We start from the raw sequence: 13,783 nt of genomic DNA on the forward strand, positions 1-13,783 counted from the left end.
GACTATCTACAAATCCAACGATAATCGACTTGAATAGAAAACAACCCACAGTAACTAATGCCGTTTATTGTTCATGAAAACTAAACTCGTAACTACACACAGACACAATTATCAACGGACAGAAAATTTAAGAGAACCCACTTTTTGGTAGGGTAATGAAGCAGAATTACACAAACAGTGTGCAGGAATATTCCATGAGTCGTTTCATTAAACACCTCTGAGCTTCACTAAAAGATCGTCATCATGGATGTCAAGAAAACAACTTTTTATTTACAATGAACTTCATTAATTCATCTGGAAATGCATCTATTTTGATTAATATCACATGGCTAATAACGATAGATTAAAAAAATGGTCAAAATATCTAATATATCTCCTTCGTCGGGACTTCAACTACAAATCTGAAAATACTTGCTTGTACTGAACAACATGCTTCATAACACTTTCTTTTTCCTTTGGTGTTAACGAATGTGTATATCCAGGGTTGGTGTTAAAATGTTGAACTCATAAAATCGACAAAATCAGCCTTGTTATTTTTTATTGCTTAATGTTTATTACTTTCAGCATTGTCGACAAGTCTTATATTAGGGCTTCTAAGAGGAAGAATCATATTCCATGAGTTCAATGTTTAAAACATCAGTGTCGATATTTTAGCTTATGGATAGACAAGATAAACGTTACCTATATTGGAAAAACATCTTGTGTACTTTTCTCAAAAGCCATTAAATTAAATTTTGTTTGCCAGTTTGTGAATATGTGAAGAACAGTTTTAACATAGCCATAACTTGATGATGGGTATTGGCCGAGTGAGGAACGGAAAATGGCGCAATGCCGAAACGCGTTTGTATAACTCAAAAAAATACGCGAGGGGAAAGAGATCCGGTAGAAAACGCTGTGCCGGACCAACACGGTAGCCACAAGTATTATACCTAAACTACTTAACGATTATGCCCAACTATGACCAAAACTGGTCGATGACATTTAGATAATGGTGTATTTTTTTTTTTTTTTTTTTTTTTTTTTTTTTTTTTTTTTTTTTTTTTTTTTTTTTTTTTNTAATTTTTTTTATTGGCCTTATGATCTTGCATATTAGCCATAGTACGAATTCTTGTGTGTTCAAATTGGGGGTTATCGGGAAAAAAGGGCCAGAGGCGACGGTGGGAATCGAACCCACGACCGCGGCGTGAGAGTCTCTCATGCTAACCACTCGGCTACAGCGGTCCCCCAATGGTGTATTTTATACGTGGAAATTTTTCTGGAGAGACAAAAAGAAAAAATCCTAATTCTCTACGTAAATTCGTTTAGATAAAATCATTGGCTCTCATAGATGGTTTAGACTTAGTGAATAACTAAATACAAAGTTTTAGAGCTTATTTTTTTGCTTCGTTCTTATGCTACAACTACATGTAAGTAATATTTCCCATTGCAGTATCTTTCTCAGAATCGTGCCATGAGCTCTCAAAGCATTGGACATGGAGCGAAAAGAAACACAGAAATCCTTAGCTAATAGGCTGTCAAACAAAATGATAATCGACCCCCAATGTTAAAAGGAAGTAGTATGATACGTACAAGATAGCTGGCAGCTTTTCATTTAGTGCTGCAGGGTTCTAGAAATTATGAATAAAAAATAAACAATTTGGTTTTGTTTTTGTTCAATATTCTCACGAAATTCAAATTGAGTTCAAAGAAAAAAATTTTGATAGAAAATAAGTAAAATAATATTAAAGGGGCGGGACACGGCAACGATCACTGAAAGGTAAAGAACCCGGGTTCAAATCGAGCGGCCCTGCATTCGAACACGACATACTTTCAAATGGGTTTTCTTCAAAAATACCGGCACCTGGAGGGTTGATATGACCTCTGCTGATGCGAACCGTCGTTAAAAAAAAGGCCTGAACTGTTGATACTCGCTTCTTCCCAACTTATAAAAGCTATTTTCAATTATTGAAAAAATACTTCTAGAGCTCGGACTGTTTTTCCGAAAACACCATTGGATACAAAATTGCCTGAAAAAGCTATTTTAAGGAAATTTAATTGCTTCGTTTTCTGTGTTTAAGGACTTTTGGAGTAAAGTGTTGCGTGAAAAAAAGGACAGGAGCGACGGTGGGGATCGAACCCACGACCGCGTGGTCTATGAGCCGACAGTCTATCACGCTAACTTCTCTGCTTGTCTTTTATTTTATTTTAATTAAATTCACTAATTTCGTGGTCCGCTTGACCAATTAATATTTATTTTAATTTTAAACGTCCTACACTTCCATACAAATCATATTTCACTTGTATCCTGCTAATCGGAGTCGTAGATTTATTTTAAAACATCTTTAGACTTTTAGGATCTCTGTTCTGTCGGCAATGCGCTTATAAATCAATATAAGCCAGAGTTCCCTTATTTACAATCACATCCTAGAACATCCTTCTGGAAACAAACCTTAAAGATGTGATTGAATTTTCCATAAATCTATTTAAAAAATAGAAATTAAGGAGCAATTCATCATAAAGATAATTTGAGTCAGTGAAGCGTAAGTAAGATAAGTTTGTACAATTGTTGAAAAATTCGATTTTTCACTATATTTTTTATAAATTGCAAACTTAAAATAAACCATTTCTATTCTTATAAACATGATTTTACCCTATTTGTTAAAAGCAAACGTTCCTTATCTTAGTTTTTCATGCTTGATGAAGTGTAAAATAAAATAGCCTGTTTATAATTCTAATAATAATTATTATTCATTTTGAAAAGGATCATTAGGTTTGATACATGTTGCAGTCTTGCACGAAAATCATCTCATTAGTAATAAAAGAGTTCATCAAATCTTACATGAGAAAAACGCGCCCATTGTGTTAAATTTCAGCATTGAAAATCAACTTGAAAACGTCCAGAAACAATTTCAGACGTAAAATCATATTTGAAAAGAAAAAGTAGGATCGAAACTATTATGATAGGAACTCTCAAAACACAGGTAAACGTAGGCGTGGCTTCACTGAAGGTGATAAGGGAAGACAAGCAGGTCAATCGAAAGTCAATGCAGGTGTGCGAGTTATTGACAGTCCCATACCTTCGCCGAGATCCCCCGTCATAAGAATCGAACAAAAAAAAAGCAAGTCCTTTCATTCGAAATTGAAGGAAACCGACTCTCACCCGCTGTGTCGATAAAGTGTAAAATCGTCTCGCAGGTGGAAAAGAGTCGGGGCGATATCCAAGAATATGTTATAAAGTATTTGCAGGACTCCAAGGTAGATGCGTTATGGTTCCACGCTAGTGGCTCCGTTACGCATCTGTGAGCAATTGAATTGATAATTAGTCCGTCTAATTGCTAAAGGAAATAGCAGCCTTGAACACCTTCCCAGCTCTTAACTCAACCTCAACTCCCACTGTCACACTTGTATTCCCTATTCCATGATGCCATTATCCATAAAATTGTATTTACAATCACTCTTTCAAACTCCCAAGAAATTTCCTTAAACAAAATAATCAAAATTGTGCCAAAAGCCAAATCAAATTTAGTTTTCTAAAAGATTTAGGCAAAGCTGATAGTGATAAATTATTAAATATTACGAATAACCGGTTATAAACATCAGCCCGCAAATTGATTACTACCGTGTTTTACTAACTGGCATAAAACCTAAAACTTGTTGACATAACTTGAAAGAAGACCAATTAAGCTTACAAAAGGTTGTAGTAACGTTGAATTTGGATATCATCCGGAGGTTTTGTGAATTTTTAAGTGGAACAGCGAACAGCTGCATTAAAAAATGCCTCAGCGAATCCACCCGAAAATTCATATTTCTTTATTCCTATAAAAATTGTAGTTAAAGACTTTAAATGATGTTCAAGACGAAGTGAATTGTTTTTCCAACAAACATCTTGTTTGATCTACTTTACTGGAAGCGTCTTTGGTTTTTGTTAACTTTTTATATACCAGACCGCATCTCACGATTTCTAAATAAATATTTTTATATACATAATGTTATTTCATACGATCTCACGTTTTATTGTATTATCTTAGTTCAAAAACCGGATCGACTGATGTACATAAACCTTGAAATACATGCTAATAAAGACACCAAAACACACTTAAATTGGTTATTTTAAGCACTTGAAATATTTTTGTTCTCGGCACCTAAGGCTTATTGGCAAGAACGGTCGACCTAGAATCACAAAAAAAGTTTAATTATAATCGGTCATCTTTTGTCTATATTACAATCTTCTTCTTGTAAGCGAATAAAATAATGAGATTTAAAATTAAATAAACTTTAAAGAAGAAAATAAATAATTGATATTCAATGTAAATAAAAGTTTGAAAATTAATCGTGAATTTGTAGCTTTCTCATCCTCACAGATTTAAAAAAAGATAGCTTACCTGTTTAATCTGTGCCTCGATGTACATTTTTAAAATGTAAAATCCTTTACTATTTTTTTTTATTCTATCAAGACCTTTTCTAATTAGAAATATCATATTGGAAATATATTGGAAACTTTCACGAAGAACATTAGCAGGATTGATTATTCTAACTGGAAAGAAAGGTAACTAGAAAATTTAAGTAATAATAATTTTAATCACCCTACCGATTGCAAAATCCAATACCGTATTTCCATAACAGTCTGACAATCCCAAAGAACAATCGATTTATTAAATCAGCACAATTCCTTAGTTTCATGTTTCATTCTGTTCCCAATTGACCTTAAATAAACCTAATCGAGGGCAATACTAAATTCAACTGCCATTCCGCTTTATTGTTAACTCTGATTTATAAAAGCAAGTTTCCTTTCGTTTTGTGGTTTTTTCTCGTTCTGCTGAAATAACAAATAGTACCGCTTTCATTTATAAAGTCGAAATTATTCCATATTTATTGCAAATAAGGCGTGTAATATTTCAAAACACTTTTACGGCATAATCTGACATCGGTTTCGAAGAAAACAACGAATATGATGGAAGCCATATCACCCTGATCCCCACCGTTGCTGCAAAACAGGATCGGATGCGGAACCTCGTCTTTTATTGTTTAATAATAAATTCTTCCTAGGGAAATATATCGTCGGGCTGAAAGAAATATGGGTTTATGTAGAAATATATCAATAGAAGGTGGAGGCATATATTAACTTTGCCGCAGATGGATTACCCAATAAAAGCAACTCTCTTAGACAAAGCTAATTTCTTTGAGTGGTCCCTACAACGATACCGCCCGCCCAGGCTAACATTTTTAATTTTCAGCCAACACTTCGCTCCCCACGTGAAGAAGTGATATCTTTAGTTTGTATATTTCATATAAAATTTACTGCAAAGGAAAACTCCTTGAAACGAAGAAATCAATTTCCTAAGTTTAGTTATTTGCAGTTGTACGTTGGTGTTCTCTAACATTTATTCTGGTACGGCTGTTTTTCACTGTTTGCCATAGACAGAAGAACATCATTTGTATGTTCATCATGAACATCAGTATATTCAATTGTAGTTTAGTAGTCTTTGACAATTGACCAGAGAAGATAAGGAATACCAGGATGATCGGAAACGATGATGCTGGACATCCCCGTTTTATTATTTCAATTTCTCAAAGCGTAATAATTCTTAATGGGCACCATAGTCAATTTCAGAGAGGAGTTATTAAGTTATCAACTTTTGCAGTCCTCCCTTGTGTATGAGCTGTCATAAAAAAATAAGATTTCCTTGAATAGTACTGACTTCTCACCTACGGGAGTTCAGTAGGTCGTTGGGTGTAAACCTGTCCTATTATTCATTCCTAATTATTTGTAAAACAAACAACTTTAATATTGGAGTAGGGGAAAGGGTTGGGATAGAATAGGTGGTTAAAAAGCCTGTCCGACCTAAAAGTAACTCTTACTCTTTCAGACTAGATAGACCCTCACCTAAGGACACAATGTGTTCCGCAGTATCTATTTTTTTGTCTGTCAGGATTTCCTGTTTTTGCCAAAATTTCTAAAATATTTCTTCTTCTAGAACTTTTATCCGGTACGGTTAAGCAGTAGGAACCAGTCATGTGACTTATCAAAATTCCGAGTTCCTGGGTGCCCATCCGGATTTGGCTTTATTAAAGATGCTTTGTGTTTAGGACCTGAGCTTCAGGCGTTCTATTGCATCAGAAGCATCAACAGCTTGCCCTCTTTCCTTACCTAGTAGCCAAAATTATCGCCTGGATAGACTCCCACAGTATTACATAATGAATCCTGCGGTCTCGACTCTCTTTGGCAAAATGACACCAATGTTTCTTCTGTCAGTCCTATTCGCTACGTATGTCTTCTTAAGTGATAATGTCCGGTCAGGTGATTTGTCAGACTACGAGTTTTATTTCGGTTTTCACTTCTCTTCGCGCCCATCCCTGGAATGTGGATCCATACTGTTGGGACGTATTAAGGATCTATTTTTTCATGTTCTGAGCTTCAGACTGTTAACCAGGTTCCATAGAAGCCTCCTAAGCACCTACTGCTTGCTGTACACACCTAGTAACCTAGTGGCCTAAAACACCGTCTGGATAGACCATTACAGTAGCTCATAATGAATACCACGGTCTATCCTCGTTTAGTCAAATCCGATTAAAATTTCTTCTGCCAGTCTTATCCAGTACCTATGCCATCTTGGGCGACAGTTTCCAGTCAGGAGACATATATATTTCGGTTTCCCTTCTCTTCGCGTTTCTTATCCTGAGGTGTTGTTCCACCAGGTTGGATTCATTGAGGACCCATATTTCATGTCCTGAGAGGCCGAGAACTCAGGTTAGGGTCTGGGCATTCTTTAATGACGATTCACGGTCTCCAGCATAAATATTTTGACTCCACCACACATGGACTATCAGAGAGTATAGCGATTTCTTTCGCTGGATTCCAAGCCATTTTATTTTTGAATGTGTTCCTTAGCATATCAACATAGAATTATGGTCAGTAATATGGAGTAACTTATACAGTAATAAATAGCTTAAATAATCAACTAATAAAACATAAATATCATGGTTCATAATGTACATCAACACGAGAAAACACTCTAATCAAGAAGCTTTTCGTTCAAAAACAATGACTTCTAACATTAGAATTAATCCTTGTAATAATTATACATAACAAATAACAAATATCGCACACCCACAAGAAAAGAGACACAGACAAAAATTATAAAAACGATACAACTGTTAGGTGGATAGCTGCACATGGGTCACTTTTGAATTGGCGTGAACGTACTGTCACCATTGATGAAAAGTGGCATATTTTGGATCTGTGTCGAGCTTTAAAGCATCGGTGAGAGTAATTAAAAGGAAAAGTGGCACATTTCGAGTTACGCCAGTTTTTTTCTTGTTTAGTGAAGGATTTTATGCTGTTCTTGAGTCATATTTTCACCTTATGAAAAAATTGTTAAATCAATTGAACAAATATGTTTTTCGTAATGTGAAATTAATATAGGCCCTAATGATGACCTTACAATAGGTTGGTTTGATCTAGAGTGTTCGTGAATTATTTTAGTTTCATTTCTTTTATTTTAATAACATTGTTAATTATAATACTGTTTTTTCAATTTTTTTTAACAATGTTGCCTTTTAATTTTTACATTAATTTATAGTTTCAACGATTTTTTTATGTTTTAGTTACATTATTTTTAATAATCAATAAAACCTTTATTTAAATAATTAATTTTGTATTTTAAATAACTAATTAGCCCTGACTCCAGAAGGAAACCACATTTGGGCCAAAAATAATCTAAGTAAAACTTACTACATGGATATTTATGCTCGTTTGTTGTGTTTGTATGTTGTCTGTAAACATCACAAAAAATAATACTGTTAGAGTTATACATTGACCAACATTATCGTTAGAGTACACAAACGAATTTAAATTACTGAGAAACAATATAAGCAAGAAATGTGCCACAACTCAAAAAGGGGTGGTTTTTTAGAGGTAGTACATTTTTAAAGTTTTGCGTTTTCGCTTAATTCTTGGAGAAATGAAAGACAATATTGATGGATCATGACAGTTTTTATTGCCAACAACCGTAATGGCGAGTACTTAATACATAAGTATAAAAAGTAAACTTCCATTTGTTTCTCCAGTAAAATTATCTTTTGTTGAGTTGTGTCACATTTCTTGTGGGTGTGCGATATGAACAATAATACAAATCACATTGACAGGTGGGAAATTCTATCGTTGGGGACACCTCAACGGGTCAAAACTTGCCTGATGTCTGTTAATTTCTCGAGCTGGTTGAGAAACTTTGTTACCATGATTTTTTTTTAAATTTAGGATAAATTAAAGAATTTCAAAAATTGTAACACTATATTCAGGCAAATTCTTTACAATAGTTCTTTCTCAGGAACCCACCAATCCGATGGGAAAACCAAGCGAATCATTGCTCAGTGGAAGTTAATATGATATTGCTGTCTTGGGGGAATTCTATATTTGTCGTCCGTCCTCTATCAGAAGATATAAAGTCAAGTTTAATCATTTTAATCTGCACCGCGATGACGTACTTTTTATTTATTCCAAATATACGAGAAAAGGCTACTCAAGCGTACAGTACAAACCCATTATAATAATTATAGTGAACATGAATTTAAATACACTGCCGCAACTGTTTCAACAAATTTTTACATAGTAACGAAGGTAGGGTAATAACTAAACCGTTTGAATACAAACCGCCCATTAATATATGCTAGTTAGTTTGTAAGTTTATTTAGCAACTTACAGTAGGGATTGTGAGTAGTTAGTTGGGATAGATAGTAATAGGTCGACGATTAATACTTTAAAAGATCAAATTTTTGTCCGAGACAATACAGACATTTTGTGGGATTCAGGATTCATGCACTAAACAACGAACTAAACTATGGTCTCGCACTGTGAACACCTGCATCTTACAGGAAGGAGCTTATAGACGTAAAAGTAAACCCCGAATGAACCTAACGTTTCTGAAAGCTTGCTTAAGCATTCTGTAAATAGGCCGATAAAAACACAAATCAGAAGAGGGACGGGATCGTTACAGGATTGAAAAACGCATTAAGCCCAATCGAAGGTCATAAAAATCATTAGCGTTCTCCCTTTGCATAGTTGATTTCCATTGAACATAATATTTAAAATGTATTCGTTTTTTGTTTTTGCTCTTTTATTGAAGGAAGTTTTTCTTGATATGAAGCGAAAAAACAGCCTTTTGTACATGTAGAATGTGGCTTTAACTCATATGCATATTATATAAAAATTCAACTACTTATTTTTTTTGTTTCAGGCAGTTTGTGAACGTAGCATGAGAGACGAGAGTGGATGCAAATCAAAACCGATTTCATCTGTAAAAAACGTCAGGGCCAAACCAGGGAACTGGGCATAAAAGGTCATCGGACCAATAAACCAAAAATATCAAACTTTTTAAGATGTCGCCAAACTTATTTTCTTATGCACTCGTTGATGACGTAAATCCGTGTAAATGGGCCTTGTAAATAAATATATTGTAAATCTATGTAAATACCTTTTTTTAATAAATATATTGTAAATCTGAAAAACTACAATACCAAGAAATCTCCAGAAGAAAGAAGGAAGAAATAAGATTACTTCTTATCCTTTTATGCAATTTCTAATTAATGTGATACCGAGCGAGTAGAAGATGAAATCGCAAAGAAATTTTTCATTCATTTTGCATGGGGAAGTTGATATTTTCTCTCCAGTCTAAAAAGGCCCGAAATACAAATTTTTGGAAAAATCAAAAAATAATGAATCCTTTCATCTGAAAAATATTCCCTTTCCTTATTTTGACAAACTAACAAAATACAAATACTAAACATGGAAAAAACAAACGCAACTTTCTAGAAATGGTTTACATTAAGAGGCACAGCATTAATTAAAGAACAGATACATGCAAACTCAGCCGTAGCTAACATCATAAAGCAAATAAATATTAAACCTTAATTTTATTTTACCCTTTCCTTCGTTATCGTCCTTAATAATTAACTTCCTTTCCAATATTGTATGCCGAAACACAAATCCAATCCAGAAAATCCCCATTCTTGACTCTCTTTGAGTTAAATAAAACCGCCTATGATCAAAGAAATTTTCCCAGATTTCCAGCGTCCCCCACCCTGTCACAATCATATAAAAACATCAGAATACAAATTCACGTTTCACAACACTCACACAACACCAAAAGGACATCACAAGAATAGCATAACACTTTATGTGAGTATGCTGAGATCAACATTTACATCTTAGATTATATTTTTTCCAATCAATAAATGTTTTGTAATTTATCCAGGCCCTGAAGATGGCCCGAATAAAGGTCGAAACGTCGGCGAAAAAATGAAAAAAGGTTTTTTTTAAACTCCTCAATCATGAGCGCTCCGCATGACTTCAGCAAATAATTTTTGTTGTTGAATGTCTTGTATTGTTTTATACCATTACTGGGTGAATATATGCTCCCTGGTTTAGGCTTCTTGCAATCTTCAGTGAAAGAGTGTATTCCAGCGAGAATAGACGACCCAACAAAGTGATCAGTGTCGATCAGCTGTATCGACTGTATATGTTTTCTTAAATTCCATGTAAATTTTTTATATCGTTCAAATGGAAAGGGCAAGAAGAATGGAATTTGAAACTATTTCTAAAGGGGCATCGGTGGCCGCAACGGTTAAGACGTTGACACGACTCTCATCACTGTAAGGTAAAGGCTACGTACGTTCGAATCCATTGGCCCTACATTCAAGCTTACTTATATATGTGCTTTTAAAAACCCCGGCACCCCGAGGGTTCATATTAACCTCGTATTTGAAATACCTTCGTAAAAAAATTTTATCCTCCTTACCGAGGTCCTTTTAATCTACTCAAAAATGAATAGGGATATTCGTAATTTATTCTTATTCTATTGATTTTAATATATTCTTGTTAGTTGTCTAAAGGAAAATAGAAAATACGAACCAAAAAGAAACAAATCATTTTTAATAAAGGATTTACTTAAGAAGGGGGACCGCGGTAGCCGAATGGTTAGCGTGAGACTCTCGGCTCATAGACGCCGCGGTCGTGGGTTCGATTCCCACCGTCGCCTCTGGCCCTTTTTTCACGATACCCCCCCCCCATATGAACACACAAACAAGAATTCGTCACCATTGTTAATATGCATAGATCATAAGGGAAAAGAAAAAAATACTTAAGAATATTAAACACGAAGATTACTCTTTTGTAAACAGACAAATTTCTCTTAATTTTAATCCAGTCGTACTCTCTTTATCCAAGAAAAGACATCATCTTGAACTAAAAGTTCCCAATATTATTATGAGAATGAGTCATTAAGGACACCGGCAAGTGGATATCGCAGGTGCAGTTGGCGGTTCTCAGGTCTCCTGGGCATTAGCCCGATTCCGAGAGACTGGAAGAGCTAATACGAGGCCTGGTAGTGGATCTCAGTGCATTACGACGCTAAGGGAGGACAGAAATATTGTCTTTGTTGCAAGATTCCATAGTGCCCGCCAGATCCTAAATGAAGTACAAGATGTTTTGGAAAGGCCTTTATCAACACAAACGATTCGTAATGTCCCTTTGACACAAGCTGCAGCAACTCCGTAGAATATGATGCAGCGAGCGCCTACAAGAGAACACCAATTGGAATGCTTTTATGTTTACTGATGAGTCGCGTTTCTGTCTGTATACTGATAGCAGGGGCCAAAGAGTTTATAAAGAAATGGGGTTGCGTATAATGCTCCAGTTCGTGCTTCCTTCGGTGCAGTTTGGAGGCGGCTGGGATTTACATTGGAGGACGAACTGGACTCTATTGTTGAAGGCAACCGCCATCCGTTATGTCCAAGAAATTGTCAAGGAATAAAATCCTCATACCAGGAATCTCATTGGCAGGGATTTTCGATTTCTGGATGACAATGCTCCTCATAGAGGCAGAGTTGTTGTTTATCAATGTTTACAAAATCTGGGAATTTCCCACCTGCCCCTACCCAGGGGAAAGAAAATCCCATTGAGCACATGTGAGTGATTGAGCGATCACATTTTCGCTCACCATCGCCAGACAGTTGACCTGTAACAACTGAGCGCAGCGTTGCGACATCTATGGAGTGAAATTCTTTATGAAATTAGCGGCAACCTTTTTAACGGTTTGCCTAACAAGTGCACAGACGTTTTAACTAACAAAGGACATTAAACACGGTATTAATTGTTTAAAAAAATAATTGTGTCCAATTAATTAAGGTTTTAAGTTGAGATAAAAAAAGTCAGCGGGATTCGAACTCACGATCTTCGGCTAGATACGCCGCTGAACTTCCACTTGAGCTATCATGACCTGAGCTATTGTGTCCAATAAACAAAATTATAGAATTAAAACCTTTTATTTTGTTATTTTTCAAAATCCCTCAATTAAATTTTCCTTCAGTAAAAAACATAATAATTTCTAATAAATTTTAATGCAATTCATAATAAAAAATAAAATAAAAATGCTAGGGAAAGTAAATGCTACAAAATTGGCAATATCCCTATTCATTTTTTAGTAGTTTAGAAGGTTGTCACTAGCCTCGCGACAATTGCGCACATAAATCTATCGGGTTCATTTCAGCATTCGAAAAGGTTGACTTCCGTTGATCATTGATGGATGTCTCACACTCACGCTTAACTCGTACACCACTGTTTTTCATGTAGCATATCTATCTGCTTATTGCATTAACTGATACAGTTGTAGATTAATAAAATTTAAATATTATAAAGTCGGAATGTATAGGATATATTTGATGTAGTAGGTGATGACGGTGCAGTATCGATGATCAACTACTGCGTTCTAGAAGAATCTACACATTATTATACATAAGATTAGGATGAAGATACGAAGGGTGTAAAAAAACGTAAAACAATTGCATTCTTGTAGTATTATCCATCGTGAAAATTGTAATGTGAATAAACGAAGCTTTCGTTCCCACGTTTTGTTTGTTTTTTAATTACTTTAAATAATGTTGATATTGTGTTTTGCCGATGATGATATATTTTTGCAAAAATGTTCTGTTTTCTGGATTTTCTTGTAACCCATTTCATACCAACAGCGCGCATCGTCAAAATGTGGGTAAAAGTGGGGGGAAACGATCATTTGTTGTTTGTAACGTCTTTCGACCGGCCGCAGAAGGCGTTCATTGAATATACACAATTAGGCCGTTATCGGGAAGGGGATCGATTGAGCGATCCGTAGAAGCTTCACGCATGAGCCATTCATTTAGGGAGAATCGAAACGGAAAGGACCATTAAAAGTCGCGCAACACTAAGTCCACGGAGGTATTGGTCGCCCAGGCCTGCAGTCTACCGTCGACGAACTATGACAGATGGGGAGTAGCCCAGGGATTTTGGAAGGCAGGTGCCGACGAGTAAGGAGCCGGAAGTAAAGCGGGCTAATTATTCTTTACAGTAAACGTTATAATTGTTTTATGTTTGGTAGAGTGAAATATTTTATTTCAAAGTTTTAACTGTATAAATAAGGAATACTTAAAAAATTTAAAAATGGATGAATATGTGTAAATACGTAGGATCTACATTTGTACAAAGTTTAACAGGAAAATAGTTAAAACATTTAGAAAAGAGTCCTTGTTGGCATTTCCATTACATATGGAGTACACCTCTCTATATGCTTGTGAGCCAAGGAAGTATTTTAGAGAGAGTATTTCTCCCCAGTCCTCATTCATTTATAATCATAAATAATTGTGATCGACTGTGTCAAACTGTAATTTGAAGCCAACAAGATCGGTAATAATAACAAGATTAGTAATATAAAGTCGTAAGGCAGTATATCTTATTACAAAAGATTAAGAATAATATAATAACGTTATTAATACAACG

The 13,783-nt window shown here is 35.1% G+C and overlaps 1 long non-coding RNA gene across 1 annotated transcript in view; it reads left to right on the forward strand.

The window, feature by feature from the left end:
- LOC112128156 overlaps positions 1-9,406 on the forward strand; it is a 220,578-nt gene extending 211,172 nt beyond the window's left edge. The window contains exon 3 of the long non-coding RNA XR_002910882.1: positions 9,213-9,406. This is a non-coding gene — a long non-coding RNA (uncharacterized LOC112128156). The remainder of the gene's footprint in view (positions 1-9,212) is intronic.
- Positions 9,407-13,783: the final 4,377 nt, after the last annotated feature.

The sequence above is a fragment of the Cimex lectularius genome, unplaced genomic scaffold (genome assembly GCF_000648675.2).
Source record: "Cimex lectularius strain Harlan isolate CLEC.00 unplaced genomic scaffold, Clec_2.1 scaffold274, whole genome shotgun sequence".
Classification (NCBI taxonomy): Eukaryota; Metazoa; Arthropoda; class Insecta; order Hemiptera; family Cimicidae; genus Cimex; species Cimex lectularius.